Below are 13,700 nucleotides of genomic sequence, written 5' to 3' on the forward strand. Positions count from 1 at the left end.
TTCTTATTCCTGGTTCTTCCTGAATATTTACTTCTATCAAATACTTGTTCTGAATCTATTGAGAAAATCATATAGTATTTTCTCTTTTCTTTCACTGATGTGGTAAATTACTTGGTTGATTTTTAAATGTTAATTTAGCCTTTTATTACTAAGATAAAATTGAGGTTTAATATGTTAGTATTTGCTTATAATTTTTGCACCTATGTTTATGAGACATATCAAACTATAATCATTTCTCACATTGGTCTTAGGGTTTGGTATCACATTCAGAGTTGCCTCTTTTTCTGCTCTCTGAAAGACTGCAAAAGATTTTGTTTTATATCATCCTTAAATGTTTGGAAAAATTCATTAGTGAAAAAATCTCAGTTGGTGTGTTCTGTTTGTAAAAATTTTCTTTTGTAAATTATGGATTCAATTCCTTTAACAGGTACATGACTATTCAGATAACCTACTTTTTCTTGTGTTAGTTTTAGTAAATTTTTAAAAGATCTAAAACATTTCATCCCAGCTGTCAAATTTGTTGGCATAACTTTAAAAGTAATATTCTATTTTTAATATTTATGGTATCAGAATTGATGTCCCATTTTTTCCTTTCAGATTTAGTACGGTGTCTTTTCTATTTGTCTTGATCAGTCTTTTCACAATTTTATCACTTTCGAAAATCAAACTTGACTTTCTTTTATTTGTTTTATACATTTATAATCTACTTCATGAATTTCTGGCCAAAGCTTTATTGTTCCTTTCAGTCTGCTTTCATTGGGCTTAAATTGCTTTTAATTTTCTTAGCTTCTTATGATGGAAACTTTCAGCACTGTTTTAAAAACATTTTTATTTCCTAACTTATGCTAAAATGCATGCTTATTTCCTTCTAACACAAACCCTTTATACTCACTAACAACTCTATTACTCTTTCTCTGAACATCTTAAATCCATTCTTTTAGACATAACCCTGAATAATTGGACAAGACAATCATTTCACCCTTTCTGGGATAAGAAAGAGTAAAGTGAAGGAAGAAGGGAAAAAATGAAAAAGATAGCAAAGAAAGTTGTACTAGAACATTCATAAAATTCCTTCTGGTACTAAAATTTTGACCCTTTAAATAGCCTAAATGACTTGACTCCATGCTTTCCAATCATCTCTATGTAAAAACTAAGCAGTCACTGTGAACTCAGTGTACAAATGGGCTTTTATATCTAGAAAGGCCAGGTGAACTGCTCAAAGGCTGAACAAGGACAACCAGGGTGATGGGTGTTTGCTGTGGGGGAGTCTAATCACTTGTCCCTTTGAATGGGTCTTATCCTATAGGTGGTAAAATTTATGTATGTCTAAAGTATTAACCTGAAACTTCCCCTCAGCTTTCTTATGTTAAATCTTATGTAGTCTGGGTACATGTCTGACTCACTGACATATATAGTTTTTCATACAAACTCAAGGTCATAAGTTCAGTTGCTTCTACGGAATGTGTATGTAGATGAATGAAATAATGATTCTAATATTTCAATATTATTATTTTTAGTTTTTAGTATTGCAGCTGGAACTTAGCTTTGGTGTAGATGAGACACCAAAGTTAAAATCTTTGTTCCTTGATATGCACACTTGTCAGACTAATAATTTCTTTGGGGGATCATAGATGAGAAAGAATTATATATTCTTTTTTTATTAGTTCATTAATTATTTCTGCAAATATCTACTGAATATCAATAATATGTCAAGACAACCATGCAAGGTATAGGGAATAAAATGGCAAACAAAACCAGACTGGATTTCTGCTCTTCTGGCACTTTTAGTTGAGTGAGGGTCATAATCAGTAATAAAATAATCAGGTAAAAAATGTAAAAGTACCACTGGGAGAAGTACTGTGACAGGACACTTAAGATAGGAAGGAGCTTCAACTCAATTCCTTAGACCTTATTCTAGAGAAGAAGTATTATAAGCACATCTTTTATGCTAGCCAGCTTCGAGGAAAAAATGGAATAAATAATTCACCTCCTTTTTACAGAGGCTTTAAAGAAGAATTCTCTTTCTATGGAGTTTTACGTAACTCTGTTCCAGGATCATGAGACTCAGTGGACATGTAGGTTGAATTGAGGTTACCCAGAGGAAGGTTTTTCAGACAGCGACTATTCTTGTCTTTTCTTCATCCTAACAGGTCCTTTAATACTCTCTAGTTGCTGAGGAAAATTTACTCCCTAACTCTTTTATGCTCCAGTTCTTCATAAGACTTTTCTGTGTCTGCCTCAGGAGAAAGTGGAAGGCTTTATAAAACATTCAGAGATCATGAGAGTAAATTAAATACATGCAGGATGTAGACACTAGCACTGAATGACAAACTTACCAAGAGAACCTCCAAAAGACTCTCCCCTTGGGTTGAGTGACACCCAGTTACCCTCTTTGTAGGGATTCCTTTTCAGCTATTATTCTGATATAATCAACTACAAATATTTATGTTGGAATGTCTAATTTCTTTTATTGTACTGTAATATGTATCAGGTATTGTTCGAAATGTCTCATAGGCATTAGTTGATTTAATCCTCAAAAGACTTTTGAAAATAGGTGTTACTTATTTCTATAGTACAGATTAACAAACTAAGGATGAGAGAAATTTAGCAATTTAGGAAGATCAGATAGCTGCTAAATGTCCATCATGGATTTTGAACTCAGGCTTTTTGAGTCCTAATGGGTGGCAATACTATTTACTTTACTAATCATTATTACTTGTCCCATCATTTTCTGTTTTTCCTTAAATCAAGTTTGAGCGCTACCTATATTTGATCCTATTCTCTGCTACCTATCATGCCACAAGTAACTGGCTGATGTTTACCAAGTATTTTGAGGCTCCAGAGACTTAATTTTTATTTAGGAATGATGTAGGCAAAGAAGAAGGATTAGAGTTACCTTTAAAAAATTGGTACTGTTACTCTGGGAGCTCTAAAATGTGTTCACAATTTTAAAAGGACATGGGCAAAAAAGGCTGCTTACCTCTAGTAATAGAGTTGACTATATTGTTGTAACAAGATCACGCAAAATATGTATTTCCCACAGATCTGAGCTCTGGAGCAATTATAATAGCAATAGTAACCATTTTAGTTGTGTTGGAGAAAAAGAAAAAAAGAAAAGGGAAGAAGTCAATGGAATAATATTAATAAATAGTAGAAAGGAAATTGAACAACTCTAAACTTTCTGGTTTTCTCTCTTCAGTCAAAAAGAACGAACTTCAGAGTCTTAGAGGGAAAAGTAACCCAATATAAGAAAGAGTTTGAAAGAGTAGTTTGGTGCTCTAAGGGAATTTATGTCTCTTTCTCACCCACATAAATTATACAGGAGAGATGAGATTTAAAAATAGGATTTTAAACATGGTAAAAGAATAGAAATTGGTGGTTCCGTCCCCCATGGCTCCTGAGAGTTGCTTTTTTGTATTAATTCATCCTCCAGTCCTTACTCTCCTAGGTTCTTTTGATCCAACTGAGACATATGTATAAATCTTCTAGATGTTTTAGCAGGCATCTGTGAGTGCAACCTCCAGGTGAATTTTTTTTACCTCTCTTTCAGCTTCAGTGGATAACATCAACCAACTTAGCTCCTGTGGCAGAATAAGATAAGCTTGGGTTTAGAAATCAGAGATTCAGTTCTTTCACTTACTCCCCAGTAAAATGCACTACAAAAATGCCTCTCTTACAGGTCTATGGTGATAATTAAATGAGCTAATATATGTAAAAAGTGTTTTGACCATATTTATCTTTTTCATTAAGAGATCAAGTCTTTTGCCATTTATTCACTTCAACCAAAGTATCTTAGGGACTCAAATGAAATGCACAGGAAAACTCAAGTAAAAATGAAGATTTCTTATGTCAGTTTTTAGATTACATATACCAAATATACCCCAAAACACTCTGCTTTGGACAAAAAACAAAAACAAAAAGCAGGGCATTGGATTTAGATTAAACTATAGTTTAAATTGCAGGTCTGGCATTTAATGTGTGACCTTAGGCAACTGAGAAACAAAGATAATAACAACACCAACATCACAAGAACAGTCTAAAAATCAAATGTAATAAACCTATAAAATACTTGGTACTGTGGCTGGCTATACATATGGTTGGCTTAGTAAATGTAAGATATTGTTATTCTTTATTATTATTATTTGTAAAAGTTGTATTCCCTTGGTTTAGGTACTATAATCCGTGTAGCTAAAGTCTCACTTTTGCTGAGATGTTTTTGATAAACCTCTAGGCGGTAGACATGCTTCAAGGCATGAAAGGGATGGTGCCCAGGCTCCAGGGGAAGAGATTTCCTTAGCAAAATAGATACAACAATCAGTGATATAAAAGAAGGAAAGGGGAGAGAGATGGAGGAGTAGGCAGGCAAGTTGGTAAAATGTTATATATTGTGCAATAAGCAAACAAAAAGACAACGTAAACCTATGGAATGGGAGAAAATGTTTGCAAATGATGTGACTGACAAAGGCTCACTTTCCAGAATATATAAACAGCTCAAACAACTTAATAACAAAAAAACAAACAACTCAATCCAAAAATGGGCAGAAGACCTAAACAAGCAATTCTCTAATGAAGGCATACAATTGTCCAATAGGAATGTGAAAAAATGCTCAATATCACTAATTATCAGAGAAATGCAAATCAAAACTACAATGAAGTATCACCTCACACCAGTCAGAATGGCCATCATTCAAAAGTCCACAAAGATAAATGCTAGAGAGGGTGCAGAGAAAAGGGAACCTCCTACACTGCTGGTGGGAATGTAGTTTGGTGCTGCCATTATGGAAAACAGTATGGAGATTCCTCAAAAAACTAAAAATATTCTTACCATATGATCCAGCAGTTCCACTCCTGGACATCTGTCTGGAGGGAACTCTAATTCAAAAAGATATATGCATCCCAGTGTTCATAGCAGCACTATTTACAATAGCCAAGACATGGAAACAACCTAAATGTTCATCAACAGATGACTGGATAAAGAAGTTGTGGTATATTTGTACAATGGAATACTTCTCAGCCATAAAAAAAAAAAAGAATAGCACAATGCCATTTGCAGCAACATGGTTGGATCTGAGGATCGTCATTCTAAGTGAAGTAAGCCAGAAAGAGAAAGAAAAATACCATGTGATACTCATATGTGGAATCTAAAAAAAAAAAAAGGAAAAAGAAAAAAGAGCACACTAATGAATTCATCTACAAAAGAAACAGACTCACAGACATAGTAAACAATCTTATGGTTACCGAGGAAAGAGGATCGGAAGGGATAAATTTGGGAGTTTGAGATGTGCAAATGTTAACCACTATATATAAAAATAGATAAAAAACAAATTTCTCTGTATAACACAGGGGACTATATTCAATATCTTGTAATAACCTTTAATAAAAAGAATAGAAAACAAATATGTGTGTATGTGTGTCTGTGTGTGTGTATATATATATATATATACACACACATACGTATACACACACACACACACACACACATATATATACACACATGACAGGGACATTATCCTGTACTCCAGAAATTAACAAATTGCAACTGATTGTACTTCAATTAAAAAATATATATATATAGTGCAATATGATGTATACCTTTTTATCTCCAAGTCAGTCGTCAACTCTTAGTGATGCTTTGTTTTTGTGAAAGTATGTTTGTGTGTGCCTTGTCTTCCATCTCCTGTAGGATATGATGCTAAAAATGGTTGATTTAGGTAGAGAAGGGCACATATGACATTTGTATGTTACATCCTCAGTGTTGATATGTGTTTCTTTTGACAGGAATGGTAGAATTGTAGCACTGGGTGATGAAATTGGTGGTGATAGGCTTGGCTAACAGTTCTAGCCTGTAATTGTTAAGTAATCCTGGCATTCCAATTTAATTATCTTCAGGATCTTTATATGTAAAACACCAGTGATTATAGTTAGCAGATACTCACAAAACCTACTGGGATTGCCCATTAAAACATCAATGGTTATATAACAATGTAACAGACATGCCATAGCTAACAACAACCAAGTCATGAGAGGAATTGGATAAACTCCCTGGCATTTTGTACTGGATATCTAAAAGTGATACCAATAATTTTGCATGCCTTTTAAAATCTTTCTCACATGAAGAAAGCTACCATGGGTTTTCTGGACTCTACAGATATCTAAAACAAAGCAAAGACACGTTCACCTTATTTTCCACTTTTTGTGTGTTTTTCCATTCTTTTCATATCCACTCTCTTACTTCTCTTCAATCTTCTCTGCCTCCACTTTACCTCTTTCTTCCAATAAATTACATTGGCCTCTGTCCATATTAAATAAATTCATCAGTAATAAACTTGTTTTGCTCCTCTGGCATCCACTGATTGAAAATCTGGTAGGTCAGAGGCCTGTGGGGGATAAAGATGACTCAGGTTTTGACTTGGTTTTTGAAGTAGACCTGTTATTTCTGTCTGACAGCCTTTTCTCCTTGGGGAAATCACCTTTCAGGACACAGAGTAGGCATATGACCATGGCTCCAGCCAAGGATGCGCATATAAGCCAAACAAGGTCAGACAGAGAGTCTTTTGCAGTGATTCACATGGAAAGAAAAATAAAGAGGCATTTTCTATTGTGGTTGTTAAACTAAGATAATGTGAGCTTAGCGCTACCGACAGCCATCTTGCCTGCCAAGTTTACTTCGTGCACACTGAATTCACATGGAGATTTGCATTGTTAAAGTGTCCACTCCTAAGATTCCCAGGAATATTTGTCAATAAATTCCCTTTTAGCTTAAGCTAGTTTGAATTGACTTTCTGTCAGTGGCATCCGAAGTGTCCTAATGAATATAGCCTTCAAGAGTTTACAGTCTAATAAGGGAATAGAGTTGGAGTGGCAAATTGTCCTGAGGTGGCCAAATTGAACAGTACAAGTATTTCCACTTGTGACTGAAAACAATAGCAGTATTGCAATGATGTATTACCTATTACTCTATCTCTATTTCACCTTGAGCCCTAGATCCCTAAGTTTCAAAGGAAACTTCATTTTTAGTGGTGGTGCTCTGATGTGTGTGTGGGTAAGAAGAATGAAATTGAAACCCTCTTCTCAACATCCTACCCACCCCATGAACTCTGTTAGGCTCCCTCAACCACTGTAAATGAACATATGACCTAGAGGAAAAATAATAAAAACTAACTAAAACAGTATGATAACTGTACAAGTGAAATGCCAACCTCCTAACCATTTTTCCCCAAAACTCTGCCTATTTATTTTTGGAGCTACCACTAGCTGCATTAACTAAGAACTAGCTTTGTACTAAAATCCTAATACCTGTTAAGGCTTGCCTTTGAAGTTTTATTTGCAATGTGGACGGGCAATAGCAAGTTGTGTAAAAGTTGCTTTTTATATCTGTCATTGCCGATAAAAAATTAATCAGTTGATCCAAGAAAGAAATGGAAAATTTTATTTGAGTGATATTGAGGATTATAATTCAGGAACAGCATCTTGGAAAACTCTGAGAACTGTTCTGCCCATCAGAAGTCAAAGCTCAGTTATATAAGTTTTTTGGAACTGAGGGCCATACATTAAATGATGTATTATTGACAGTTCATACAATCCAGATCTGTAAGTACAAGTTGGTGGATCATCCCGACCACTTACAAGATCAAGAAGGAAGGTTACCTTTTAAGGAGTTGTCTTATTGGTTCTAGGAGAATGTTGCTCTTTACGTTAAGCAGATATTTTTGCTGATGGAGGAGGATACACATAATGCAGATACCCAATGCACAGTAGAGCGGGGAGAGGAGGCCAATGGAGAGACAAGTTTTTTGTGTTTAAATTTTTCTTCTCTTGCCATAAAATATACATTTTATGGCTTTTATTTCACACCATCTTTAGCTTCCTTCTTTCAAAAATGCCTTTTTAAACTATAATCATAAGTGGTAAATAGTACTCTTCCAAATTCTGTTTTAGAGTGTTGATAATAATAAAATTCAAATAATAAAGTTTTATTGTCAAACACTGGTTCATGTGCCCAACGCACAGTGAGGCCAAACTGAAATGTTGTAGTTCAGTGCAGAGAAAGGTTTATTGCAAGACCAAGCAAGGAGAATGGGTGGCTTGTGCTCAAAAACCTGAACTCCCTGATGGTTTTCAGGGAAAAGTTTTTACAGGCAAAATTTGGGGTGAGGGCTGCAGGGTGTGTGACTTTTCCAGCGGGATGGTGGTGAGGTAATAGTGTAACGTTCCAGGAGTCTTGTGCTCTGCCGAAGTTACCATCCTCCACCCGCGTGGGGGCCTTAGTTCCTGAAGAAGAACTCGAAGATACAGTGTTATGTATATTCCCTGAGTAGGAACCAGGACCCTGCCTCATCGCTGCAGTATTGTGTCTTAACTGCTCTTCCTTTCTTTCTGTATTCTTTCACTTCCCTAATTAGTAACTGTTTGAATCTGCCCTTTGAAATTCAGAGAAGGTCTAGGAGGCTGAAGCCTTTTCCCCAAAAATAAGAAATGAGGGACTCAGGATTTGTAAGGGAGTGTTGCACAGGATCCTGCTTGGTTTCAGTTTGATGAGTACAAAGTACTAAACATGCCTTAATGACAAAAAAAATTGACAAATTATAATGTTATTTCTTCTTAACAGCTGAGCTTTCTACTTATACAGATCATCTCACACAGCATTGTTATGGTTAGGAACAAACTCTGCAGATAGTAAAACAAACTACAAAGCCTCTATAATTAAAACACTATGTACTTGTATAAGAATAGACAGACTGACTGATGAAATAGAATGGAAAGAATACAAATTAACTCAACTGCATTTGAAAACTAGAATATCAGAAAAGTAGACTATCAAACCACTAGGGAAAAGGTGGGCTTTCAAATAAATGATGTTGGGAAAAGTGTGGTTCCATTTTGAAAATGAAATCAACTATACCTCAATTTAAAAAAGAACAAAGTGCAAAGAGATCTAAATGTAAAAAAATGTAAAAGAGAGTATAAATAAAAACTGTAAAAATAAGAGTGATGATCTATGCAAAAAATGAACTATACAAATGCTATAAGGAAGCATAGGGAAAGGCTTTTTTAATTCAAAATTAGATCTCAATGTAAAAAATGGAACTATAAAAGTAATATAAAAATTAATGTAGGGAAAGTCTATGCTTCAAAGTTCAGAGGCAATAAAAGAAAAGACATATAAATTTGACTATATAAATGACAAAGTACTTTTGTATGAAAAAATGTATTCAAAAAAGTCAAAAGATAATGACAAATTGGGAGAAAAAATTTGCAACATAAATTGCAAAATATTATACAAAGAACTTACAAAAATAGAGGGAAAAACACTTAAGTTCTGTAGAGTAATGAGCAAAAAGAATCTAAATATGATCTTTAAACGTTTGAAAAGATATCCATTGGTCGCAATTAGAGAAATACAAATTAAAATTACACTGAGACACTATTTCTTACTCGGCAGATTGATACAGATTCTAAAACTTGAAAACAGCCTCTACTGTGGAGAATATGTGAAAACAAGCACTCATATACATGCTGGTGAGAATAAAAATTATAAAAGTCTACAGAGGGAAATTTGGCAGTATCTTAAAAAAAAATTGTATGTACTGCCCTTTGTCCTAGAAATCCTACTTCTGGAAATGTATCTTAGAGATGCATATCCAAAAATATCAAAATACATATGTACAAGTATAATCATTCCATAATTATTTTTAATTGCAAAATGTTATCTGCTACCCAAATTTCTGAACATAGAAGATTTGTTAAATACACCAGGGTGCTTACACACAACAGAACATTATATAGCTGCAGAATTAAATGAGAGCTTTCTCTGTACTGATTCAGAGTCATTTCTAGGAGAAATTAAAGAGCATTTGTTCAAGTTAAAAAAGCAAACTGTAAAGAAGTATATGTAATATGCAATCTTTTGTTTAAGAAATATGAATAAATAAGAAAAATTATCTTTATAAAAATTAACCTAAGTTGTCAAAAAAAGTAGAATGAAGTTGGTTACCTACGAGAAATGAGGGGGCAGGGTAGAAAGAAAGTCAAGGAAATGACACATTTTTGAATATAGCTTTTGTATACTCTTGACTTAGGAAGCATGTTAGTATTCTTTATAGTCAAAAAAGAACTTTAAATTATAAAAATAGAAACAAAATCCAGAAAGTAAACTTAAAAAAATGAACTAACTTTTTTCCAAATGCATAACATAATCATAGAGAAGGGAGGAAAGTATATAAGAAGACTAATTCAAGTAGCTTTTTACAGACTTTGACTGCAGGCATACTTCCTTTAATAAAAGGAGGTTCTGGGGGAAGGTATATCTCAGGGATAGAGTATGTGTCTAGCATGCACAAGGTACTGGATTCAATCCCCAGTACTTCCATTTAAAAAAAAAAAAAGAAAATCTAATTACCTCCTCCCCACCAAAAAAAATTTTTTTTAAATAATAGGTAAATAAAATTTAAAAAAGATTCTTCTATATAGCACCAGGAACTATGTTCAGTATCTTATAATAACTTTTAATGAAAAAGAATATGAAAACAAATATATGTATGTATATACATGACTGGGACATTGTGATGTACACCAGAAATTGACACATTGCAACTGACTGTGCTTCAATAAAATTTTTTTTAAATAATAAAAAATTTTAAAAAAATTAAAAAATAAAAGGAGGTGCTTTGTAGGTATTAAGTTTTTTTTTTGTTTGTTTATTGTTTTTTACAAATTAAAGATCTGTGGCAACCCTGCACTGAACAAGTCTTTTGGCCCCACTTTTCCAACAGCACTTGCTCATTTTGTGTCTCTGTGTCACGTTTTGGTAATTCTCACAATTTTGCAAACTTTTTCATTATTATTATATGTTATTTGATACTATGTAATTGTTTGGAGACACCATGAAATGTGCTCAAATGATGAATTTAATTGATAAATAGTGTGTGTGTTCTGCCTGCTCCTTTGACTGGCCCTTTGACTGACCCTTCCCCTTTCTCTCTCCCTCTCCTCAAACCTCCTTATTCCCAGAGACACAGTGATATTAAAATTAGGCCAGTTAATAACCCTACCATGTCCTCTAAGTGTTCACTTTACATCTAAAGCTAGAAATGATTAAGCTTAGTGAGGAAGGCATGTTTATGGCTGAGATAGACTGAAAGTTAGGCCTCTTGCACCAAACACTTAACAAAGTTGTGAATGCAAAGGAAAACTTCCTGAAGAAAATTAAAAGCATTACTGCAGTGAACACACAGATGATTGGAAAGTGAAATAACCTTATTGCTGATATGGAGAAAGTCTTAGTGGTCTGGCTAGATCAGACCAGCCACAATGTTCCCTTAAGCCAAAGGCTAATTCAGAGCAGGGCCCTAGCTCTCTTCAATTCTGTGAAGGCTGAGAGAGGTGAGGAAGCTGCAGAAGAGTTTGAAGCTAGCAGAGGTTGGTTTGTGAGGCTTAGGAAAGAAGCTGTCCCCATAGCATAAAAGTGCAAGGTGAAGCAGCAAGTGCTGATATAGAAGCTGCAGCAAGTTATCCAGATCTAGCTAAGGTAATTAATAAAGATGGCCACACTAAACAATAAATTCTCAGTGTAGATAAAACAACCTTATATTGGAAGAAGATGCCGTCTAGGACTATCATAGCTCGGGAGAAGTCAATGCCTGGCTTCAAAGCTGCAAAGGACAGGCTGACTCTCTTGTTCGGGGCTAATTCAGCTGGTGGCTTTAAGTTGAATCCAGTCCTCATTTACTGTTCCAAAAATCCTATGGTCCTTAAGAGTTATTCTCAGTCTACTCTGCCTGTGCTCTATAAATGGAACAAACGGAACAAAAAAGCCTGAATGACAGCACATCTGTTTACAACATGGTTTACTGAGTATTTTAAGCCCACTATTGAGATCTACTTCCCAGGGGAAAAAAAGGTTTCTTTCAAAATATTACTGCTCATTGACAAAGCACATGGTCACCCAAGAGCTCTGATGGAGATGTACAATGCAATTCTTATGTTGTTTTCATGTTTGCTAACACAAAATCCATTCTGCAGCCCATGAATCTAGAAGTCATTTTGATTTTCAGGTCTTATTATTTAAGGAATATATTTTGTAAGGCTAGAGTTGCCACTGTAGATAGTGATTCCTCTGATGAATCTGGGAAAATTCAATATAAAATCTTCTGGCAAGGATTCACCATTCTTGATGCCATTAAGACAATTCATTATACATGGGAAGAGGTCAAAATATCAACAATAACAGGAGTTTGGAAGAAGTTGATACCAATTCTCATGGATGACTTTGAGGGAGTCAAGACTTCCGTGGAGGAAGTAACTGCAGATGTGGTAGAAATAGCAAGAGAACTAGAATTAGAAGTGGAGGCTGAGATGTGACTGAATTGTTGCAATCTCATAATCAAAATTTAACGGATGAGGAATTGCTTCTTATGGAAGAGCAAAGAAAGCACAGCATCTGATGAAGATGCTGTGAAGACTGTTGAAATGACAACAAAAGATTTAGAATATTACATAAACTTAGTTGATAAAGCAGTAGCAGGATGTGAGCAGATTAACTCCAATTTTGAAAGAAGTTCTGTGGATAAAATGCTATCAAACAGCATTGCATGCTACAGATAAATCATTTGTGAAAGGAAGAGTCAATTGATGCAACAAACTTCATAGTTATCTTATTGAAGAAATCACCAGAGCCACCCCAACCTTCAGCAACAACCACTTTGATCAGTCACCACTCTGACCATCAACATCAGGGCAATACCCTTCACCAGCAAAAGAGTATGACTCGCTGAAGCCTCAGATGATGGTTAGCATCTTTTAATAATAAAGTATTTCTCAATTAATATGTTTATTTTTTAGACAGAATGCTATTGCACACTTAATAAACTACAGTATAGTGTAAATATAAGTTTTATAGGCATTGGAAAATCAAAAGTTCTAAGTTCATGTGACTCACTTATTGCAATATTCATTTTATTGTGATAGTCTTGGGACAGAACCTGCAATATCTCTGATGTGTGCCTGTATACACTCTCAGTCTTTCCTTTGGGCAAACAAAATTTGGACTCTTTTGAGTGGACTTGCATTGTTGTAGCGGCATGGTGAAGCAAGTATGAAATAATTTTAGTTGTATTAAAGGATTAGACAAATGAGTAAATGTAATTATTAGAGGCCACAGTTCTCAGTGTACAAGAAAGGAGATAAAAAGATGGAAGGAGAAAAGGCAAGGAGAAAACCTGCAGAGATAGATTAGAGTAGAAGATATCAGTATGAACTAATAATGGCATGCCTTCAGTGACTGGTGTTATTTATCATTATCATCATCAATTTCAATTGCCCTGGTGACCTTTTTTCTCTGCCTGGATGGGGCTGCAACTCTAAATAAGGAACTGCTCTGGGATTCCTTCAGGGTCCCTGAAAGCTGTGGTGGCCACTGGAGCTTGTGCATCTACATCAATTACTGCTTTTGTGAATATTAATGCTCAACCACTATGCTGGATTCAGTCATTAAATTACTTTCTGTAAAGATTGGTAAGTATTTTGAGGAGAGAAGACACCAGGTTTGGAGTTACCAAACTTTCAGAGCTTGTGCAACCACTTTAGTCCTCTGAGTCTCAGTTTCTTCATGTGCGAAATTTGCTACTACTACTAATAGTTAATATGGATAAAGAAATTGCTTTGTAATGCTATAGATATAGCATGTGATAATACATTTTGAT

This window comes from Camelus dromedarius, chromosome 1 (genome assembly GCF_036321535.1).
Source record: "Camelus dromedarius isolate mCamDro1 chromosome 1, mCamDro1.pat, whole genome shotgun sequence".
In the NCBI taxonomy this organism is placed as follows: Eukaryota; Metazoa; Chordata; class Mammalia; order Artiodactyla; family Camelidae; genus Camelus; species Camelus dromedarius.